Source organism: Neofelis nebulosa, chromosome 4 (genome assembly GCF_028018385.1).
Source record: "Neofelis nebulosa isolate mNeoNeb1 chromosome 4, mNeoNeb1.pri, whole genome shotgun sequence".
In the NCBI taxonomy this organism is placed as follows: domain Eukaryota; kingdom Metazoa; phylum Chordata; class Mammalia; order Carnivora; family Felidae; genus Neofelis; species Neofelis nebulosa.
In genome coordinates, this window is record NC_080785.1 from 38,189,764 (window position 1) to 38,212,438 (window position 22,675).

Here is a 22,675-nt window from a genome sequence, read left to right on the forward strand (position 1 = left end):
TGTATGATCTCAACTGAACTCACAGAGACAGAGGACAGTTGGTGGTTGCCAGGCATGGGGGATCAGGGTGGGGGAAATGGCTGAAGGTGGTCAAAAGGTACAACTTCCAATTATAAGATGGATTAACTCTGGGGATGTGAGGTATAGGATGGTGGCTATAGTTAACAATAGTGTACTGTATGTTTGAAAGTTGATAAGGGAAAAGATTTTTTTTTGATAAGAGAAAGATTTTTAAAGTTTTCACCACACACACAAAACTGCAACTCTGTGAGGTGATAGATGTGTTAACTAACCTTCACATGGTAATAATTTTGCAATATATACATATATCAAATAATTACAATGTGTATCTTGAACTTATACAGTGTTATGTCAATTATATCTCACCAAATCTGAACTTAACTGGTTCAAAATGCCAGTGGTGCTGAGATTGAGTAACCCTACATAAAGTTGTGTGGCAAAGATCAGATGAGGTTGGACTGCCTACCTAATAACACAGGTGCAAGAACTGTGTGGCAATAGATTAGACTGAAACTAAAGATCTAGAAGTCTAAGCTTTCTAAGTCGTTTCAAGAGAGCTCAGGAGAATCCCACAGGATTACATCTGATTGGTCAGGAATTGCATTTTCCACAATACCAAAAGATAGTTTCATATCCTGCAAAGTGGGTTTGTGGCAAAAACAGGACTATTTGCAACTCATTTCATGCTTAATTAATGGTCAGGTGCCATCCATGTGACACTGATGTAACAGGTATAAAAATTAATGTTTCCTTTAGACATTTTCCAAATACTTAAAATTGAAAAGGCATGTTAGAGTATTATACTTTGAGAGTTTATGTGATACACCTTTACATCAATCATGTACTCAAGGTCTTCTTTTTCTGTTTTATCATTTTTGTCTAGGCTAATGCTATCATGAGGGAATGATTTCTAAATTTCTCCCCCCAAATTCATAATTACTAATTTTCACCTCACATTTCATATTAGGGTTAAAACTTTAGATAACAGGGGGTGCCTATGTAGCTCAGTTGGTTAAGTGCCCAACTCTTGATTTCAGCTCAGGTCATGATCTCACAGTTCATGAGTTCAAGCCCCGCATTGGGCCCTGTGCTGACAGTATGGAGCCTGCTTAGGATTCTCTCCCTCCCTCCCTCTTTCTCTTTCTCTCTGCCCCTCTCCTGCTCATCCACTGGCACTCTCTCTCTCTCTCTCACACACACACATACACACACACACACACACACACACACACACACACACACAATAAATAAATAAACTTAAAAAAACCTTTAGATAACAGAAGGAACATGTATTAATTTACAATTCATAATTTCAAAAGCTTTTTGAAAACTATATTTGCCTTTCCATGATCTTCATTCTCATCAAACTCCTTATTTTCATCTGTAATAGACTTGATGATGGCTTCTTTGAATATTAAGGTACAAATGTGAGAAGGATTTAACCCAAGGCCATAGTTCAAATAATAAAAGGCTCTTTTCCTTTCTTTGCATGAATTCCACAGGAAAGCCCTAACATAGCACACATCCTGAAAAACATAAACATCATGAGAAAAGTGGTTAATCATTAGGCTTTTTAAAAACGGAATCAAAACAAACAGAAAAAGACACCAGGAAGGCTAGTGGAGCATAGGTGAAGGAGCCCCACTCCGGGATCTCACAGATCATCATTTTTGTCCCACGAGTTACATCAACTAAGAGGGCTGTACTAATTTGTAGTCATGCAGGTTGTGCCCTGGAAACTCAGGGGCACCATTCACATGGTCTAAACTTAGATCATGCAAATGATGCCTCTCAGTGTTGGTGTCCTTTACAATCTGATAGCCCTGGAGCCCAGATTAATGAATCAGTTCCCTGGATCTGAGGTTCCTCATCTGCAAAATGAGAGAAGTGGAACAGTACCTTTCAGGCTTCTCAAGCTACAGACTTAACAGTGACTTTCTCCGAGTGTTTACATTCCTTACATTCATTAGCTCTGCTTATCTTTTTAGAAAAATGCATACATTGGTGACAAATTGTTAATAATGTTAATATGACACTTTGTCAATCCATTTCAAGTGAAGTTTTTAAAGGCACAGTTTATGAAGTCAATGTATAGTATCATGTTATTGATTATAATAATTTTTAACTTACTCAGATCTCCCTAAATCTCGTTCTTGTATCCCAAGGTGCACCATTTCCACTGACTTAAAAACTAGTCAGGGAGATACACGGTGTCACAGACACACATAAAAAAGGAAGAAGTAATAACAATATCTAAAAAATAGCAAGCAGAGATGCTAAGGAAAAGAATCATAGGAATCATTATAAGTCATTTATTTTACTTTTTTTTTTTTTTTTTAATTTTTTTTTTTTTTGACATTTATTTTTGAGACAGAGAGAGACCAAGCATGAATGGGGGAGGGTCAGAGAGAGAGGGAGACACAGAATGTGAAACAGGCTCCAGGCTCCGAGCAGTCAGCACAGAGCCCGACGCGGGGCTCGAACTCACGGACCGTGAGATCGTGACCTGAGCCGAAGTCGGACGCTCAACCGACTGAGCCACCCAGGCGCCCCTCATTTATTTTACTTTTAAAATTTGTCAACTGTTGGGTTCAGAATGTCCAAAGAAATAGCTTTGCTTCTCTCACTTGCCCTAAATCAATATAGAGAATGTCAAGAATATTTTTCCATAGTCTCTCTGTACATTTTATTGTCAAGGACAAAATGGATAATAAATGCATACAATATTCTGATTAATATTCATTTACATAACATGTTCATAAATGGTTATAATTCAGTCAAAGTCACCACAGGACATGCTGAAATTCTCACACATTTATGAAGTGAGAAAAAGCTGTTAAAATGAAAATGGGCCACTGGAGTAATCTAAAAGCAATTGATGGCAGTAAAGGGCCTACTACCTGAAACCAGACCAGAAGAGGTGGCTTTGGACATAGTTTGCACTGGAAGTGAAGATGGGCAGATAGAGAAGGGCTAGAGAAGAAAGCAGATGATTAATCTGAGTGGAAAATAGGCTTTAATAACTCTTTACTTCTTTGAATAGAAAACTAATAAAATGTTTGAGAAGACTTTGACAAAGCTTAGTAAGATAAAATACAATTGTTTCCCCCTCAAAACTTAATACATTAACTGTTTGTATTCCCTGGGGAAGAAAGTGAAGCTTGTCAGGATTTTTGCCTCATGGGCTAAAATGTTAGGTATCTATTGCTGAATAACTAATTACTGCAATACAAAGATCCTGGCCCGGGCTGAGGTTCAACTAGGGAAAGATCCACTTCCCTGCTCATGTGGTTGTTGGAAGCATTCACTTCCTTGCAGCTACATGATTCACAGAGACTTACTTGTTCAAAAAGAGCAAGTGAAGAGACAGAGAAAATCTACTGGCAAGACAGAATCTAGTAAAATGTAACACAGTCATTATAGTGACATTCCATTGTTTTACCCTATTCTAATGGTTAGAATCAAGTCGTAGGTCCTGCAAGAAAAGGTAATAACACCAGGAAATGGGGATCATGGGGGCCACCTTAGAGTCCATTTGCCACAGTCTAGCCTCTGGCCATCAGAGATTCATATCTCTTCCACACGCAAAATACATTTTCCTCTTCCTAAGATTCCCAAGAGGCTCAATGCATTAAAGTACGAACACAAAGTCCAAACTCTCATCATCTAAATCAGGTCCAGGTACAGATTAGGCTCCTGGGTACAACCTATCAAGTACAGCTCCTGAGAAACAATTCTTCTCCATAGGTACATCTGTGAAACTAAAGTTATCTGTCCCAACACACCCAACATGCCATGGTGGGACAGGTGTAGGAAAACAGCTCTAGACATTCCCATTCATAAAGAGGGGGAAATGGGAGGTAAAAAAAAAGAGTTACTAGTCGATAGCAGTTCAAAAATCAGTCTAGCTAGACAAAAGTTGGGAGTTCCTTTATTTAGTTTCAACAATTCTCCATGGTCCAGTCATCTGGGATCTTGGTTCTGCCCTTTGAATCATCTTTCCTTTGTCATAAAGGATAGCAAATGTTTACAGCCAAGTAGCTTTATCAGTCTACTTGCTGACAGGAGAATGTTGGGAGTCTAACAGCCTCCTTTCATTTTGTACTCTCTCTTTCCACCTAAATGGAAGTGTTTCTGCTGAAATAATTTTCTCAAAAATTTTTTGTGTCTCCCGTGGATTTCAATGGGGGCTCATTCCATAAGACAAAAGCTACACCCACAGATCTTTCCAAGATAACATTTTTTTCTATCTTTGGCTTCCATTGAGATGCATGAACAACAAACTAAAGCCTCCTAGAGTCCCTGATCATTTCTCTACTGCTTCCTCATATCCAATTTTTCCACCACAAGGAAGTATTAGAAATTCCTCATCTCTGAGCCTGTTTCTTCCATTCTCTTTCTCCTAACTGGAATGTCTTTTGTCCACTTCTAACTGTTGGTGCACACATGCATTGGTTAAGCTGCTTAGTACTCCGGAGTGGAAGTCAGATCTGCTCTCAACTCAGACGCCTGTCAAAATATTGGGTTCTACTCTACCTACACAGATTCTTTCTAACTTGGGATCTTAGCAAAAAATATAACTTTGGCCCATCTGCTACAAGAGAGCTATCTATGGGAAGCTTTAGGAAAGATAACACAGACTCTGTTTTCCTCTAATTATATTCAATTTTATTCTTGATTCAATTCATATCTTTGGTTTCTGGTTCCTGACCTCAAGTGCAGCCCTGACCATGCTCCCAATTTGGCTTCCCCCTCACTAACTTTAGAATACTTATCAGAGCTCAATACTTGCTTCTAGCTCAAATCTGGGCCAGATCTGAAGATAGCGCCCCTCCCACTTTTTCTCCTCCTAAAGTCTCCCACCTATGAAAACCAAAACTCATCTCTCTGGAGCATCATGTCAGCTTTATCTGAACTCTACCCTATGTAGAGAATTTACTAAATCATTCATTCACTCAACTAATGTATCCTGAGTCCTTACCTTCTGTTATGTGCTTGGTACAGTGATGAACAAGACATGGCCTCTGTCCTGAGTGACTGACACTCTAGTGAGGGAGACAGATGTAAGCAGTTAACAACCAAATGTTTACAACATGCTACAGAGAAGATTTTCAAACAAAGGCTTTCCAGACTGAGGAAATTAAAATAGTTTGCTGTGTCTGAATCAGATGTGAAGTGCATAAAGTCTAAGTTAAACAATAAAGCTAGGAGAATTAAAGGTGGGTGACCAGTTACTAGCTCTTAATTTTTCAAATTGAAAGAAATCTGGATCTTTTGTGGGCAGTAAAAAGCCACCAAAATTTTTTTATATGAAAGAAAAAATTTTCACTTTTTGTTTTAGAGAGAGAGAGCCTAAGTGTGTGTGTGTGTGTGTGTGTGTGAGAGAGAGAGAGAGAGAGAGAGAGAGAGAGAGAGGTAATCTTAAGCAGACTCCATGCTCAGCACAGAGCTCAACGTGGGGCTCAATCCCATGACCCTGGGATCATGACCTGAGCCCAGATCAAGAGTCAGACACTTAACCGACTGAGCCACTCAGGTGCCCCTGAGAGTAAAAACAGTTCTAAGTACCATTTGGGAAAGATGAGTTTGGTAGAAGAATGTCAAAAGCTAATACAACAGTCCAGGTGTAGAAATAAAGAAGGAATCAACTTAAGAAGCATTTTAGAGATTTAGCTGACAGAAGGTGATAGTCTCTGGATGAAGGAAAGGGGTGTCTGAAATAGTTCTGAGGTGTTTCTTTTAGGTAAATTCCTGAAAGATGAATCAAGATGAGGAACAGAGGAAGAGATGCAGACTTGAGGAGAAAGGCTCAGGAATGTGGGATCTTGTGTGAAATTGGATATAGCATCAGGGTTAGAGCTCAAGTTATTTACACCACTCTCTGCCCAACCCAAGAGGCAGATTTCTCTCCAAGTCAGGTTTTAGGAGATCTAGGAAGTGAATGATAGAAATAAAGTGAAATCTTCATTCATCCTCCAAGGGATGAACAACTTGGATTTAAGTGCATCTCTTTTGGCACACATAACATGGTTTTACTAAGTGGTAAAAATAAATTAAATAAAATAAAGTTAAATTAAATTAAATTAAATTAAATTAAATTAAATGCACTTTTAAGATCCCAGTGCTTTAATCAAGCTGATTGTTTATGAGTTATAAATGTAGAAAAACATCTTAGTATAGGAAGCACTTGATATTTCAAAATAATGCCTTTTTGTTAATTACTGCTTATGTACAGTGACCATAAGGTCTCTTGTGGAAACTTAATTTCATAAAGGAAACAGGTTGAAAATACAGCCCAATTCAGAGGGAAATGATGCATACTGCATGAGAATATGCTATTCTTGAAAATATTGGTGTGTGGAAGAAAGTTTCATATTTACAGCCAACACTAGAGCTATTCTGGAAATAAGAATATCATTTATACACTATAAATTAAGAATTTTATTGTTAAAGCATTATAACAACATTGTAGAAGATTTGAAAAATAGAGGGGGAAATATGTAATCTTATTATCCTTAAGTTACAAACTATTTTATATGTCCTCTTTTGCTTTTCTCTACATAAATGTATAAGGTATAACAGCCTACACTCTATTTCATATTTTCACTTAGTATTCTATGTAAGGAATTTCTGTGTTTCCTTTCCCTATCATTTCCACTAGTCACACAATCTTCTAACAAGTAGGTCTACCCTAATTTACCTAGTGTGATATTATTGCTGGGTATTTTTTTCTTCCAATATGTTTGTCATTATAGAGAATACTGCAATGAACATCTTCCTCAACAAGATTTTCCTCCTTATTTTAGTTTAGCTTTGTAAGGTAAATTCAATAAATTGGCTTGCTAGTTAAAATGCATAAAAGTATGCATCTTTTTATGGGTCTTGATTTTTACTGCCACATTGTTCCTTAAGAAGGTGGCATTATTCATCATCCCACTTGCACAGTATAGGAGTACCATTTTCAGGGTGCCTGGGTGGCTCAGTGGGTTAAGCATCTGACTCTTGGTCTTGGCTCAGGTTATGATCTCATGACTTGTGAGATCAAGCCCTGCGTCAGGCTCAGCACTCACAGAGCCGAGCCTACTAAGGATTTTCTCTCTCCCTCTCTCTCTGCTCTTCCCCCACTTGTACTCTCTCTATTAAAAAAAAAAAAGCAAAAAAAACAACCCCACCATTTTTATTATACCTTCTCAATCCTTTTCTTTAATCTGAGTGGAAAACAACTTATTTTGCCTTTTAAATTGCATTTTATGATTACTAGTAACCACCAACATCAATTTGTCTCATGCTTACTGTCTGTATTATGCCACTAGAAAGTAATCTTGAGCACAGGGATTTTATTTTTCTCACTGCTGTATCTCCAGCACCTAGAAAAGTATATTCAATAGAAACCTGCTGAATGGAGAAACTGTGATACCACTCTCAACCCAGGTTTATCCTATCACTTTCCTCCACTATTTAGTTTCCTTAAAAAATTATTTAATAGACAAAAATATAATCTACATAATATGACAAACTTGTTTATTTTTCATTTGCTATTTAATTCATAAATGAGAGAACATTTTTGACTGCGAAAACCTCAGCAATATGCTTGAATTCCTCCTACACAGTTTAAAGATGCTATTCTAGGCTGGAGTGTCCAATCTATCTTCCCAATTCATATAAAATTGAGATTAAACATTAAAATACCAAGACATTAGACTGTTCATTCAATAAAATCTTTGGGCCTAATGTTGAATCTGGTGGAATTCTCCAAGCTGGACATCAAAGTCTGAGTCAGCATGAATCTGTGGGGCTAGAGAGTCTTCAAATCCAGTTTGTGTGTTATCGTGTATGAGTTTATTAAACAAGTCAACAGTTTCTATCTTCAAAATTCATGTGGGAAGAAGAACCATGAAAATAGTTTTCTTGTGTGGCTGGCTAGAAATAACAGCTTTGGAAACAGAAAGCTGAGTCATTTCCTAGCTCCATCACTGATCAGCTGTGTGACTTCTAATAAAGTATTTAATCCCCCTCAGCCTTAGTTTCCACATTTGTAAATGACAATAATATTATTTGCCTTCTGAGGCTGTGAGGACTGAATGGGATCCACAGGGAAAGTAGCAGCACAGTGCCTTACGTAATGGAGAAACTCAGTAAAGCAGTTAGTTCCCTCCCTCTGCTCCTTTCACCTTAAGGTAGTATAAGGATTTCAGAGGAGTGAATTTGAATCCTAGTTCCCTCACTACCAGCTGTGTGCCCTTAGGCATTTTATTTATCACTCTGTGCTTCCACTAACCCGTAGTGCCAGTCTCCTAGGTTTCTCGTGAGGACTAAGGGAGATAATTCATATGCAGTGTTTAACACTTTGCCTGACAGATGCTAAGGGCTTAGCAAAAGAGTTTATTATTAGTAGTAATAATATCAATGTAAGTAAAATGACAGTGGAGAACAGTGAAAAGGGCTAATTTCTCCTTAAGCTTATGATATTAGACACATATCTGATGTAAAACAAAAGAAAAATTCTGTTCTTAACAAAAGTCTCTCATTTACATATTTGAGAGTGATGTCATCACTTTAGGAAACACAGATGATGCTATGGTTGGTAGGATTTGTACCTTTCTTCATTTTCCAAATTCTCAACACACAGTGCATATGCCCTCTACAAGCTGAAAAATATTTACTTAACAAAAAAACATGAGGCAGCATAAAATATTCAGAAAAATGGTTTATCGTACTGCCTGATGCGAACCCAGCAGTGCATTGTTTCTGGCCTAGAGTATTTCATGTATTTTACATGATGTCCTGTACGGCTGCTGCAAACATATTGGCTGTCAGTCACCTTCAAATAAATGTGTTGTGATAAAAAACCAGCACATTAGAGTGCTACAATGTGCACGTTTTTGAAAATTCTAAGCAATAGCCCCCCAGGTTTACCTTTGGTATGGAGGCAATTTTGCAGCGTTTAATTGCTGTATGGCTTTCTTGTGGAAATTCAGGTTTTAGAAAGCGACTGCGAGATGAAAATGTCTCACATAGAACAGAAAGATAAAAATGGTGTCAAAGTACTTAAGGTTTTTTTGGATTTGGTATTGTTTCAGTGTGTGTGTGTGCGTGTGTGTGTGTGTGTGTGTGTGTGTGCGTGCTTAAGTAGCGAACTTTAGGCTTAGTTTCAACTACAAAACATATTTTTGGGGGCGCCTGGGTGTCTACCTTGGTTAAGCGACTGACTCTTGATTTCGGCTCAGGTCATAATCTTGAAGTTTGTGAGATCAAGTCCCATGTCGGGCTATGCGATGACAGCTCAGAGCCTGCTTGGGATTCTGTCTCCTCTCTCTGCCCTTCCTCTACTCTCTCTCTCTCTCTCTCTCTCTCTCTCTCTCTCTCTCTCTCTCACACACACACACACACACACACACAAATTCTCTCTCTCTAAGATAAATAAACATTTAAAAACCCAGATATTCTTTCTGACCCTTTTCTAATGTCATCCATGACATCAGGTTTAAGTTGCATCAGTCTGTCCAATGCCACTGAGAACAGACCAGTCCAAAGACACACAAGCTGAAGCAAGCTTGCAGTTCTGTGATGACACTTACACAGACCCCTGCGCAGTGCAGCCCCAGCCTCGCTAGTCCAGGAGCTCAGTAGCTGGAAATTGCAGTCACATTCTTTTGTATTACAAACTAGCTTACAGTTCCTTCTTGAAACAGTGACACACACTTCCTACAGGAGCAGTACAGGTAGAAAAATCACAAGGCTACCTCCAGCAATGGGCCTCTATGGTAATGGGCTAAACCACCCCAAATTATACAAAAACTCATTCTTAAAATCTCAACCACTGTTATTTTCTATATTGTTCAATACTGCAAGTTATGTGTCACAATTTTAAAGTCTTTAAATAGATCTCCATTTCCAGAAGGAAGATGTATTTCTTTCTGACACTAATGATTCTAAATATGCTCTTATTATATCTAACAGAGGCATTGAAACACCCAAAGCACTGAACCAAACAAACCAGGCACAGCTCATTGTATTCATGGAGGATTAAAAACAAACAAACCTCTTCATTTGGTCTCACTCCATGATGTGGCGCTTGAAGTCTATGGAATCTATGGAAGTCTATGGAGTCTATCAAAGTCAGAAGACAGTGTAATGCCTTTAGCTGACTCTATCTGTTGTTCCAAACCCACAGTGAGACAAAAAATAGAGACCTATATTCAACTCAAACCTCCAGGCCCAACTTGGAGCCTCCCTGCCGGGAGTCACTCAAACACTCTGTGCCTCAATTTCCTCCCCAGCCCTCCCAGATAAGATGAAATGAGCCAGGATAAATTCCTGAGATCCTTCTCATTGTTGACATTCTGTGGTTCTCTGACTTTGCTGGTACAGAAGTTCTGGGCAAGATTTTGGGGGCTTGGCCCAGAAAGCAACAATTCACTCTTTCTGTCTACCCAAAACAAACAAAAATATAGCAGAAATGAAACAAAATAAAATTTAAAAACAAATAATACAAAATGAAGTGTAGGAATATTTACTGATATTTATACCTAATATTTATAATAGTTTGTGGAGGTCGTCAATTACCACCTACTTCCCAAATCTTTTTTTCCTCATTCATCACTCTCTCCCATTTCTCTGAAAGACTTAACCATCTTTATTTTGTGTTCATCCTTTGGGCAAGTGGGTCTTAACCTTCCTCTGATTCTCCTCCCACCTTTATGACTGTTGTTGATTTTTTTTTTTAACGTTTTATTTATTTTTGAGACAGAGAGAGACAGAGCATGAACGGGGGAGGGGCAGAGAGAGAGGGAGACACAGAATCGGAAGCAGGCTCCAGGCTCCGAGCCATCAGCCCAGAGCCCGACACCGGGCTCGAACTCACGGACCGCGAGATCGTGACCTGAACTGAAGTCGGCCGCTCAACCGACTGAGCCACCCAGGCGCCCCATGACTGTTGTTGATTTTTGGTTTCTCTTCTTTTCTCCCATCTTTAACTGTGTATTTACCATAAAGTTCAACTCCATTTTCTCTACTCTTCTTTCTGCATGTGTGCTTGCGTGGAAAAAATTATACTTTCTTATCTATTAACCTACCTTTTTCCTGTTAAGGATTCTCCAATCCCTATGCACAGCACAGGTTTCTACCCCAATCACATATGTAAATGTCTAGAGGACAGATATCTTTATATCCCGATGTACATCACTCTAATATTTTCTTCTCCATTTGCCAAGAAAAATTCAGTCTGAATCATGTCCCCAGTTCTCTCATTTTCACTGATAACACTATTCTTATCTCAAGCCCCTACTAGAAAGCTTTGGCCACCTTTCTGTAATTCTGCTGTGGTTAAGGGGGTCAGGATGCCTGTGTTCACATTTCAAGGTGAACAAGTTATTCCACCTCTCTATGACTCAGTTTCCTCATTTGTAAGATGGGGATGATAAAAATACCTACCTCACAGGAGACGTGCAAGAGATAAAATGCTGCCGTATTGTAAAGTGTTTAGCACAGTGTCTGCCATATACTAAGTTCAGTAAAAAAAAAATAGCTAACCAAGCAAACAAAAACACTGAAGTATATTAATGCCAGGAGAAACAACAAGCCCTACAAGAAAGGAAATGTAATAACCGTACACTATGCATGGGACACCTGTGAATCATAACTGTGTCCTAATGATGCAAATACTAAATAGGGACTTAACCAAAAACTGTGAAATAATTACATCGGGAGGACTGAGACGGGGCATTACATGCAGAGTACATGCAGCTGGGAGACTGAGTATGTGAGAGAGAGAGAGACAGAGACAGAGAGACAGAGGTTGTCTGTGTCTGAAAGAGATGATTTAAGAGAGCTGAATCATCATCTCCCAGGGTAGAAAGCCAATATGTAATGTCTATAAAAGAAACATAAAAAAATAGCAATATAAGCATGTTATTGAGAAATATACAGGTAAATTCCAGGAGAAATCATTAAATAGAAAGACTAGAAACAGGAATCAGGGTAGGGATGAGATATATCTAAAGGCTACTCTTTGTTCTTTAAAAATCTTATAGTAGTATTTTACTTAAACACTATATCCAAATATTACTTGATAAAAATAGAAAATTTTATAGTAATTCATTAAATCATGGATTATGTGTTTAGAGGTCATATGAATCTTGAGAAAATGCTGATATGTGAAGAAGGTATTTGTACATTTTAATTGCCCACAGTGAACTTGTAGTCTAAACTAAAAATACAAACTGATTCAGAAAATGGTTAGGAAAATTCATGATAAATTTAGAAACAAGGCTTAAAAAAATGTATGGAAATCTGACTGCTTAGCCTTTTTAGGTATCATGAAAAGCAATCATGATCTCTGAAAAATATCCCTTATCACTGTTAGGAACAGAAATCCAGATTTAAATCTGACTGGCAATTCAACAAGCAGTGTTTCTTCATGTGGTGGTTAGGCCCAAGATGGTTTTGGTAATAGTGTCCAAAATAATCTTTGCAAATAATCTTTTCTATTTAAGCATGAGACTTACCATTTTTATTGTTTTATAATATTTCCATAAGATATCATTGCCACCAACACACTTGGAACAATACTTGGAAACCAATTATTTGTAAAGCATATTGAATCTCTTTCAATCTCTGATTGAAAGCACAACTTCAGTACACTTTAAAGATATCCTCTAAATATGTACTGCCTAATAAATTTAGATGGGTTTGCTATTCTTCCCTAGAAACACAATGAGATCAACAAAATTTACAGTAATTAGTAGAAAAGAGGAATTCAAAATCTCCAGTTAATTTTTAGTAATTAATGACTTAGAAGATGATTTGTTAAGATGGTTAGGTGAAGTTAAGATGGTTCAGAGGACTGGGAGAGCTTTAACTGGAAAATGTCTTGGGACTGATCTTTGCTTTGTTATGGTCTATTCCAATGAGCTTTTGAATATTAATCATATCTCAGAAGTCGAAAAACCCCATCTCTGCTATTGAGCTCTGAACAAGGAGGGTGGCTTTCTGAGGAGCAATACCACTAAGATCCTAAGCAAGTTCTGGTTGGCAAAATGGAGGGTTTCATCATAGAAGATACTCAGAAACAGTTCTTAAAATATACATTCAAGCACTTGGTGTAGTTTTTGTTCTATCTCTTTAGTATCTTCAGGAGGAAGAAAATAAGTTAATCAGAAGAGTTATTCTGACCTGAACATGTGAATGAAGGAAAATCATCCGGAGGCCCTCAAAAAGGTGAGTGCTTCTAAAATCAACACTGGGAATGCCAACACAAGAAATACAACAGGACTTGATGTGATTTCTTTTCACACTTGGGTTACGAGGATGCCGGTGAGCACGTTTCCAGAAACAGCCATGAAATAAGTTTGTGTGCTCAGATGTTTCTTTCTTTTCCCCTAAGAGATGGAGTTTTGAAGTATTACAATGAACTAAGAATCGTTTTACACTTTGCTTTCTTGCCTAAAAGTCACACCATCTTGGTTCCTAACTCTCCCCTTTGTCAGACAGTGAAATAGTATTAAAAGAACTCTAAATCTGCCTCTGTAATCCCCACATTAAAATTTGCATTTGTTTTAAATTCAGACTCATATTTAAAAGGCTTTTTTCAAGGTTTAAAAGAATGAAATTCATTAACAAGGTGATACATTCATACTTAATTCTCCAACCTGACTCCTCGAGGAAATTGTCTGTGAGCTTTCAAAAGTCCTCATCCTGGGTCATAGCCCCAGAGATTCCAATGTACAGCCAGGGTATTCAAACTTTTATAAGCTCCCCAGAACAGTGTAACATGCAACCTCGCATGAGAAACCCTGCCCTGGAGAACGGTGCTCTCAACGTTACAGAGTTTGTATGCTTATCACTCTCATTCCATTGTACACTCCTTGAGCCGGGTGGATAGGTTTGGCTTTCTGTCTATGACTTTGAATTCTGTTTTGTTTTATTCTTTGTAAAGGTGAACCCAATAGAATGATGCTGCATAAGTCATTTAAGGAAGGCCTACAAATAACACATCTGTTTGTGATCCAGTCTCACTGGTTTTTCTGAATTACAAACCAAAAAACCCTATTTTGTACCCATAACAGCTCTTAGTTCTTAGGAAATAGTTCTTAAGATAGTTAGGATAATACTAATCAACAAAACTCAATAATGAAAATCATAATATATACTTTGTACTTTTCATTCCAGAAATTCAATTCTATTTTCAAAGACCATCTTATTACTACCCCTAAGAAGACTCTTTGACAAGATAGTCAGAAATTACCAGCTGAACCTAAGGAATGTCAGGGTTGGATATCTGGTATATTTCTACTTGGTTTAGAATGTCCAGTCCTTCCTAAAATTGGAAGGAAAGGGGAGTTTATTGGCTTGGACATATTAATTTTTAGAATTTTATTTTCATCCTTATAATTACATAGGAGAGCCTTATTTTAAGAGCAATGAAAAGTCACTGAAGTCTCTTTAGTAATGACATGATTTCCCCATAGGAAAACTGGAAGAGCACCAAGTAGAAAAACATGAATTCCATTTGGGCTACTGAATTTGAAATGTCTTTAAGACACCCAAGTAAACATGTTAGTCAGTGGCTGTTCTGTGAGAAGAGAAGGAAATTTGTAGGCTTCTACAAAGAGAAGGTAATAGAAATTATGGGCAAGGTGAAGGGGATTTGGGAAAGAGGAGAATTGGAAGAATGACGAACTCAGACAACTCAGCCATGACAAGAGAGCAACTAAAGTGTAAAAAGCTGCAATAAATACACTTCTAACCCAATCTCCGGCCACACTTCTATTTACTCCCTGTATAAAACTAGAAGTGCGATTATTAAGTTAAAGAGCATTTGAAGCCTCTTGATTCAGACTGACAGCTTTTCAGATATACCGACTTTCCTCTCCCCTCACCAACACTACGATCTTGGTCAACTTGGTTGATAAAAATGTCATCCCACTGTCTCAGGCAACTGTTTGAAATAAATCACATTATGAAGCCTAAATGGTGTTGCTACATAAATGCACCCAAGAGACTCCCAAATGCAGAAATGTATTTAAACTGGGACTATGTAGCAAACATCATAAATACCCAACAAACCTGCTGAATTAAATTGAAATCAAAACATGATATTTGTTTTTCCCAGTTTCTTTTAAGTGCAGGTTCCGGTATCTGCTTTCCTGGCTATGTTAAGGTCCCAAGGCTGCTCAGCTGGTTGGTTCAGGCAGATCACCTTTAAGAATCTGTCCTCCAGCAGCCACTACCAGGATGCTGTTCAGCGGGACGGAAACTCAAGACTGGTGTGTCCAAATTTAGCTTGGAACTTCACAATCATCTTATTAAATATTTTTAATACTGCTTAGAAAATGTGTAAGCAAAGCCTAAGATATTTCTTTGCCAATCAATCAGTATAAATTCACATATAAATTTACTGATGCGTACTCGATTTTCTGGTTACCCCAAGATTAATGCATCACACTCCTGAATATACTGTGATTAACTTCAAAGCCTTCAGGGTTCGCTGTCTAATCTTAATGTGACTAGATCAGGGTTTATTCCAATTGACATCTTTCTGGTTGTAGTACATAAATTATTTTTCTTAAAGGAGATTGCAGTCTCTTGTATTTATACTTTTAATTGAGTCCTTTTGGGATAGTATAGCCTGAAAAGAATGTTTTACATGGACCACGTTTTAAAACTGGTTCTTCCTCTGTTACCTGTGGATCCTGTTACTGTCGCCAGCTCACTAATACTCTACTTAAAAGGTCAATATAACTCTTTGTGTAGAAACTGAGACCCTCCAATCTTCACTCAGTCAAGGTGATTGGCTTGGCCTGTTTTGAACTTGTTCTAGTCACTATATGTTGCTTCAAGTTTCTACATTCAAGTTACACATTTGCTTCTAGTTGCTTTCTTTGGGGAGTGGGTACAGACTTCTGCTTGGATTTGAATACTGACATCACCCCTCAAAACCCACATGATCCCAGGAAGATTCTTCAACCTCTCAGCTGCCTTAGGTTCTTCATTGGTACACAAGTGGTAAATACTACCTATCTCACATTAAGTAGTAAAAATATGAATTACTGTCATTTTGCATGGCTGGGTTTTTTTTTTTAACGTTTATTTATTTATTTTGAGAAAGAGGGAGAGAGGCAGAGGGAGAGAGAGAGAATCCCAAGCAGGCTCTGCACTGTCAGTGCCTAGCCCAACATGGGGCTTGAACTCATAAACTGAACTGTGAGATCATAACCTGAGCGGAAAAGAGTCAGAGGTTTTACCCACCGAGCTACACAGGTGCCCCACCTGTTTTTGCCATTGCTTGCTGTTGTTACTGTTTGTTTTATGGGTGATGGTGGGGTGGTTGGTGAGCAGCGTGCCACTTACAACTGTATGCAGTTTACAAAACAGCCACAAGAATAGTGACCCGTCCTTTCTAATTTGTCAGCCTTGCTGACTGAGGAGCTGGGATCTTGGTGCACTCTGGCTTGCCAAAGCAAAAGCAAGGCTCATGGGACTCTCTGGCACTCATTTCCCAGAGACCATAAGTACAGCACATACCCAGGAGTCCTCTCTGAGTATACATACCAGTAAACACATGAATCTGGGCATATAAAATTCAGCTCCCTGCCCCCTACGAAATAGATAAGCCATAGAATCCCCTCCCCCTCCCCCCCCCCGTCTCTCTCTCTCCTCTCTCTCTCTCTCTCTCTCTCTCTCACACACACACACACACACACACACACGCACGCACACACACACACACACACACACACACACATCTGGTCGGACAATCAAGAAGGAATTTGAGAGCAAGTCTGAGGTTGGGAGGCCATTTGGAAAATTAGTGCAACCATCTCTGGACACTTGGAGGGGTGGGGATGGGGGTGGGAGAACAAGTAGGGAAACAGAAAAAGATACATTTACGGAGGTGAAAAAGTATGAACAGTACATTTTCACATGTTTTTAATGTACCATTTCTAAAGCAGACATGACATTGGAAACAGCATCTAGGGTTATAACCATGATCTACAGGGCAGGAAGGGCTTTTCAGGGACTGGAACCACCTAGCTGGCCCAGCCTGCATCCCTCACATCACTGGGAGCTCGACTCTGCAGCCCCTGGAGTCCGGTCTTCGTGGGTTACCTTAGTCAGGAGCGTGTGCTGGCTGACCAGGGCCCCAATGCTGGCAGAGCAAGGACTGCCTGGCCCACTGCTGTGGGCCTGCTAGACAGGAACAGGTGACTCATATCTGACAGGGACATCTGCCTGAGGCAAGTGGCAGTGGGTGTGCGAGGGAGTCATAAGAGCCCCTCCTGGGCACTTACATCAGCATCACAAAGGGACCAGCTCACCTGGGGAGGGGCAGAAACCAGGGTGGGGGACAGCGCCCCTCTGGGAGGCCATGGAGACCCCAAAGGGCAGGCTCTGCAGGCGCAACCTGAATTCTAAACCAAGCAAACAAAAGCTCTTTACTTGAAGCACATCCATGCAAATATTGCCAGGTATAAGCCTTACTGCTGCCCCCATTCTATTAATAATAAAAGACAAAGCTGTGTTGTTCCACTTTCTATTTTTTTCCTTGCTAGAAACTCCCTCCACCCCTTCAGGGGAGACTTGTCAATGAAAGGCTTCTTCCCCACATTGCTTTCCCTGACCCCGCCCTGTCTGATCACCTTGCCCACTCATACCTTTGGGAATCTCTTTGAATGTCACTTTTGTTTCCCACTAGAGCCCTAATTGGAAGGCCCATATTTGCCTGAAATTCTTCCCTTTTAGTTATACAGTCTGAAATTCACCTACTACCACTAAACTACCTATTTAAAATGCAAATACTTCTGCATGGGTAGGCAGTCTGATCTACCCAAATTAGAAATGTTCCATCAAGTTGGGTTTTCCTAAAAAGCCAAGAGGGCAGTTTCAGTGGGAAGTTGTACAGAGGAATCCGTGCATCCTGGTGGACCAAGGTACTTGGGGAGAACAGCCTTGCCCTCCTACAGCCATGCTGTGCAGGGAATTATAGTTACTTTAGAAAGCATGGGCATCCAAGGCTCCAGCAGAAGGAAAGGAGTCCCAGGCTCAAAGTCTCCTTTCTTGTCTCACCAGACCCAGATTGTGGATGTGGCTTCTATGGTCAGGAAAAGAAACCACAAGTTATGATACAAACACTAACCTGTTACAAAGACTGTGAGCCAAAAATAATTATTGAAAAGCAAATTAAGACCTCACCAAAATCTGCAAAACAAAAAACAAAGACTCCATTCACAATATGCAGTAAAACATGATAACCTGTACTCCACCTGCCCTTTCCACACCTTGCACACACATACCAGGAATGCCCCTTGAGATCTTCTCTCACACATCACACTCCCCAAACTCGCACCCCAACCCAGAAAGAACAGGTCTTCTTTTGTTTTCTTCATCTGTATTCTCTGACTGGTCTGGATGAAAAGAAATGTTGGCTTTCATTGTAATTCCTTGATAATAAACTTTTGTCTAAACTGTCAAGAAATAAATGTGTCACTAGAGAAGAAAAGAGAGACGAGAGAAAACAGACTTTATTTTCTGATAAGACAAGGGTGTTGATTGTCCTGTCTTCCTAATGTTCTATTTCTTTATGGTTGGTTGCTTTGCATTTTTTCTAAAACGCAAGACACATATTCCAACCTCCTTGTTAACATCAGAACAGTTTCCATTTTCATTTGGAGAACTACACAATGTTTGATTTTTACAGTCCAGGAAGCTAGTGACCATATAATCATCTTCAGTTCCTAAAATTAAGCAGAAAGATAAACAAATAAGCAAAAACAGGGACTATATTTACTTGTGGATATATTCACAAAGTTCTAGAAGAGAGTGCGAATATGAAGACTTGTGGAATCAGTGGCAATGGCCCATGGGAACAAAATAGCTTTTAATCGGGATTTTTAAAAAACGCATTTTAGAAGGAAGTGACAGGGAATTCAGTCACTCCTGACTTGGAGTAAAAGACTGACTGAACTTCCTTTGGATTAAATAAGGCTGGCATTACTGGATGATCCTAGGACAAGGGCCAGAACTATACTTTCTAGAAGATCATGCCACACTGGAAGGACATGATGGATGTCCTACCATTCCAAGCAGGTAAGGACAAGCAGGTACATAATGTGTAGGTGCAGTTCCTCAGGATGTTCCAAACTGAAATCCACATCAACGACTTCCTCTATTCTCCACTGTCAGCTACCTCACTCACCCAGGGATCATTTTGGAACACAATACCATCAGTATTCCAAATTACTTTTTTCTACACTGCTTTTCCTTTGTCTGAATCTTCTTAGTAATTATTTAGCTTAAAAAATATATTGTATTCAACTTGTAAACTACCTTATATATTCAGGAATGGGAAAAATATCTATTGAGAGACAGTAAGGTGGAGATAAGAGTGAAAAGGAGAGAGAAGGAATAGAGAAGAAAAGAGAATGGTAGTTTTCTGTGTTGCCTTTGTCCTCCACTAACACACAGCACTTATCATCACCGTGCTCAGAGCACAACATGCCTGCGAGAAAGAGAAAGGAAAGAATTATCCTCAGCGTAGTAATCTATTCACATAACTTCAGCTGTCATATTTCTGTGGAAGATCCCACAATGTTTATCTTCAGTCACAAGCTTTCTCCTGGTTTCCTATCTCCGCTTGTCTGTCTAGTAGATTATTTCCACTTGGAGGTTTTACTGTCACTTCAAAGCAACCATTTCTAAAATCATATTAACTGGCTTCATTCCCAAACCAGCTTCATTTTCTTGCAGTTGCATTTCTATTAATGGCAACAAAACTTTCTAAATGACTCAGCCTAACCCCCTAGCACCATCATTGTTGCCATCTTCCTCCTTCTTCTCACCTCCATGTCATTAATGTTTTCATCTTCCTGATGAATATATGTGTCTCTCTCTCTCTCTCTCTCTCTCTCTCTCTCTCTCTCTCTCTCTCTCTCTCTCTCCTCTATTCCTTCCTTTCCATTCTTAACCCCATTAGCCCTTTATCACTTCATGGGCACCTGGAGTTCTAAAGATAAACAACTGCACAGTTCTATCTGGGCTCATCTTGATTCAGGATATTCTGAACTCAATGGAAAAAATTACCAAAGGGAATAAAGAAGAGGTAAAAACTGTCATGATGATGATAATAATGTTTCTTGAGCACTTACTATTTGTCACGTACTTCTCCAAAGCTCTTAACATAGATTAACACAGTTAAGTCTCACAATAAAACTCTACAAAATGGATACTATTTGTACTTTCCTCATAATAGGTAGAGAAACATGACAGTGGAAATAAAATGTACATGGTGTTCTGGGAGTTAGAAGACCTGAGTTCAAGGTTTCAAAATCATTTTGTAAAATCATTTGGCAAAACAGATAAATCTATAAATTCTTTTTCTTGGAAATAATCTAAGATTCTATTTCATAGCTGAGATGTGAAATTTAGTATGACATAGAAAGGGAACCCTGGAATTCTCCAAATTCTTTTCTATTTCCAGGGTCATTCATAAAGAAACAATGATTCATTCATTCAAAACATTCTTGAGCACCTACAATGTACCATTACCAACGAATGGTTGTTGTGTCATTACATTGAGCCTTCTCATTTGTATTTGCTTTTCCCTAATTATTGCTAAAGTCTTACCTGAGGCAGATAACAGGCCAAAGAAAAGAAGAGCTAAAAAAAGGAAAGGAATCTTCATAGCAAGTCCTCTCAGAAGCAACTAAGCGTCTCAAAAAGATAAACCAAGGTAAACGGAGATGATTTCAGGATCAGAATCCCTGTACTTCGAGACTTTCCTGGATGAGCTGGACCTTATATGACTTGGTCTTTCTTAGATTTGTGGGGATCCAACTCCTCATAACTCCTGTATACTTCCTATTTGTTTAATCATATTATGACATGCACAAGCCCTTATTACATCTTTATAACACTTTTTACTCATCCATGTCCCTCCTCACTGTCTCAGTGACCCACCAATAGGACTTAACTGGGAGGCCTCTTATCACTTGAAGGATCACTTGAGGGCTCCCTTAAAGTTGGCACTGCCTTTCCTGATGCCCACAGTACTCCCTCCCTACAGGAGCAGTGCTTTCCCTTACCTTACATATCTCTTTTCCTAGTGTGGACATCATGTTCACCAGTGGTGCCTTGAATATTCTTATCAGGTTGTTAGTAAATCTGAATCTTCACAGCCCCCAATCCACCTCCTGTCCTGCAGAGTCCAGCAAGCATTGCTAAAGATCATCGTGTGATTATGCTAATGTTAATGTTCATATCCTTTCAACAGGGCCCTGGTGGTGGCTTTCCCATTTAGAGGGACAACCACAAGGAAAGGGATTATATCTTCTCTGACCCTGTGCCTACACAGTATTGTAACATAGTAGTACTCAGAGAAATTTGTTGAACTGTTGAAATGACCTATTTCCCTACTTTTTTTGTTAGTCTTTTATTCACTCCTCTCGCCCCACTGGAGCTCTTCATATCAGAACTAACCTTATCCCTCCCTTTTCATGAAGATAACTTAAAATTCCCCTCTTATTTCTCCCTTTACTGAAAGTACTGAGCCATCACTTGCCTATTCCTTCTCACATTCTATCCACATTAAAATATCTTTATATTTACTTCTATCCTTTTTATCTTCTGTTTCACAAGAAATAATCACTTTCTCCTTCAAAATGGATGTCATCTTCCCAGGCTCTTTCCCTAATTCTTTTCTATCATGTCCCTCAATCCTAAACTTCACAATCCTCCACCTGTTATGTAGACCACAAATACTTACAGACTGATATCATCTTGGGTCACAATGGCTTTAAGTACTTCTAAAGATGGGTGGGGAAGTTATGTTTAATGTTGGGCATAGGTGGTTATTGCAACCCTTAGCACAACATAAGAAACTGTCACAAGAAATTAATGATGAATTCAAGTTATAGTTATTATTTTTATCATATATTTTTCAAAAATAATATATATACAAGAGGTTAAAAATTAACATATTATAAAATTGGGTTGTGACAAATAAGATACAATTATAGGTAAACTAGATATGGGCCACAAATTGTGGTTGAATTTTATGCAGTAAAAATAAGAGAAACTTGGGGCACCTGGGTGGCTCAGTCAGTTAAGTTCAGGTCATGATCTCACAGTTCACAAGTTCGAGCCCCATGTAGGGCTCTGTGCTGAGAGCTCAGAGCCTGGAACCTGCTTCTGATTCTGTGTCTCCCTCTCTCTCTGCCCCTCACCCACTTATTCTCTCTCTCTCTCTCAAAAATAAATTAAAATATTAAAAAAGATTTTAAAAAGAGAGAGAGAGAGACTTGATAATTACAGGAGTCATCAGGCCAAAGCAATCTTAAGAAAGAAGAACAAATCTGAAGCTATTACATTTTCTGATTTCAAATAATATTACAAAACTGGGTGGGGATGTGGTTTAAATAGGTGACAGGGATTAAGGAGTGAACTTGTTGTACACACTGGGTGATGCATGGAAATATTGAATCACTATATTGTACACCTGAAACTAATATTATACCAAATGCTAACTAACTAGAATTTGAATAAAAACTTAACAGAAACTATATTGCAAAGCTATAGTAATCAATACAATATAATATTCGCATTAAAAACAGACACCTAGGGGTGCCTGGGTGGCTCAGTTGATTAAGCATCCGACTCT

General features: G+C 38.8%; 2 long non-coding RNA genes across 3 annotated transcripts; both read right to left on the reverse strand.

Moving 5' to 3' along the window:
• Positions 1-1,328: 1,328 nt before the first annotated feature.
• On the reverse strand, positions 1,329-17,483 carry LOC131509120 (uncharacterized). Of its 2 annotated transcripts, XR_009260301.1 has the most exons (3): positions 16,960-17,483; positions 5,003-5,066; positions 1,329-1,547 (listed from the first exon to the last, which is right to left on the reverse strand). It is a non-coding gene; the product is annotated as an uncharacterized LOC131509120 (long non-coding RNA). The 2 variants fall into 2 exon arrangements; XR_009260300.1 differs by lacking the exon at positions 5,003-5,066.
• Positions 17,484-18,527: 1,044 nt separating this feature from the next.
• LOC131508395 (uncharacterized) lies at positions 18,528-21,876 on the reverse strand. Its single transcript, XR_009259992.1, has 2 exons — positions 20,644-21,876; positions 18,528-18,755 (listed from the first exon to the last, which is right to left on the reverse strand). It is a non-coding gene; the product is annotated as an uncharacterized LOC131508395 (long non-coding RNA).
• Positions 21,877-22,675: the final 799 nt, after the last annotated feature.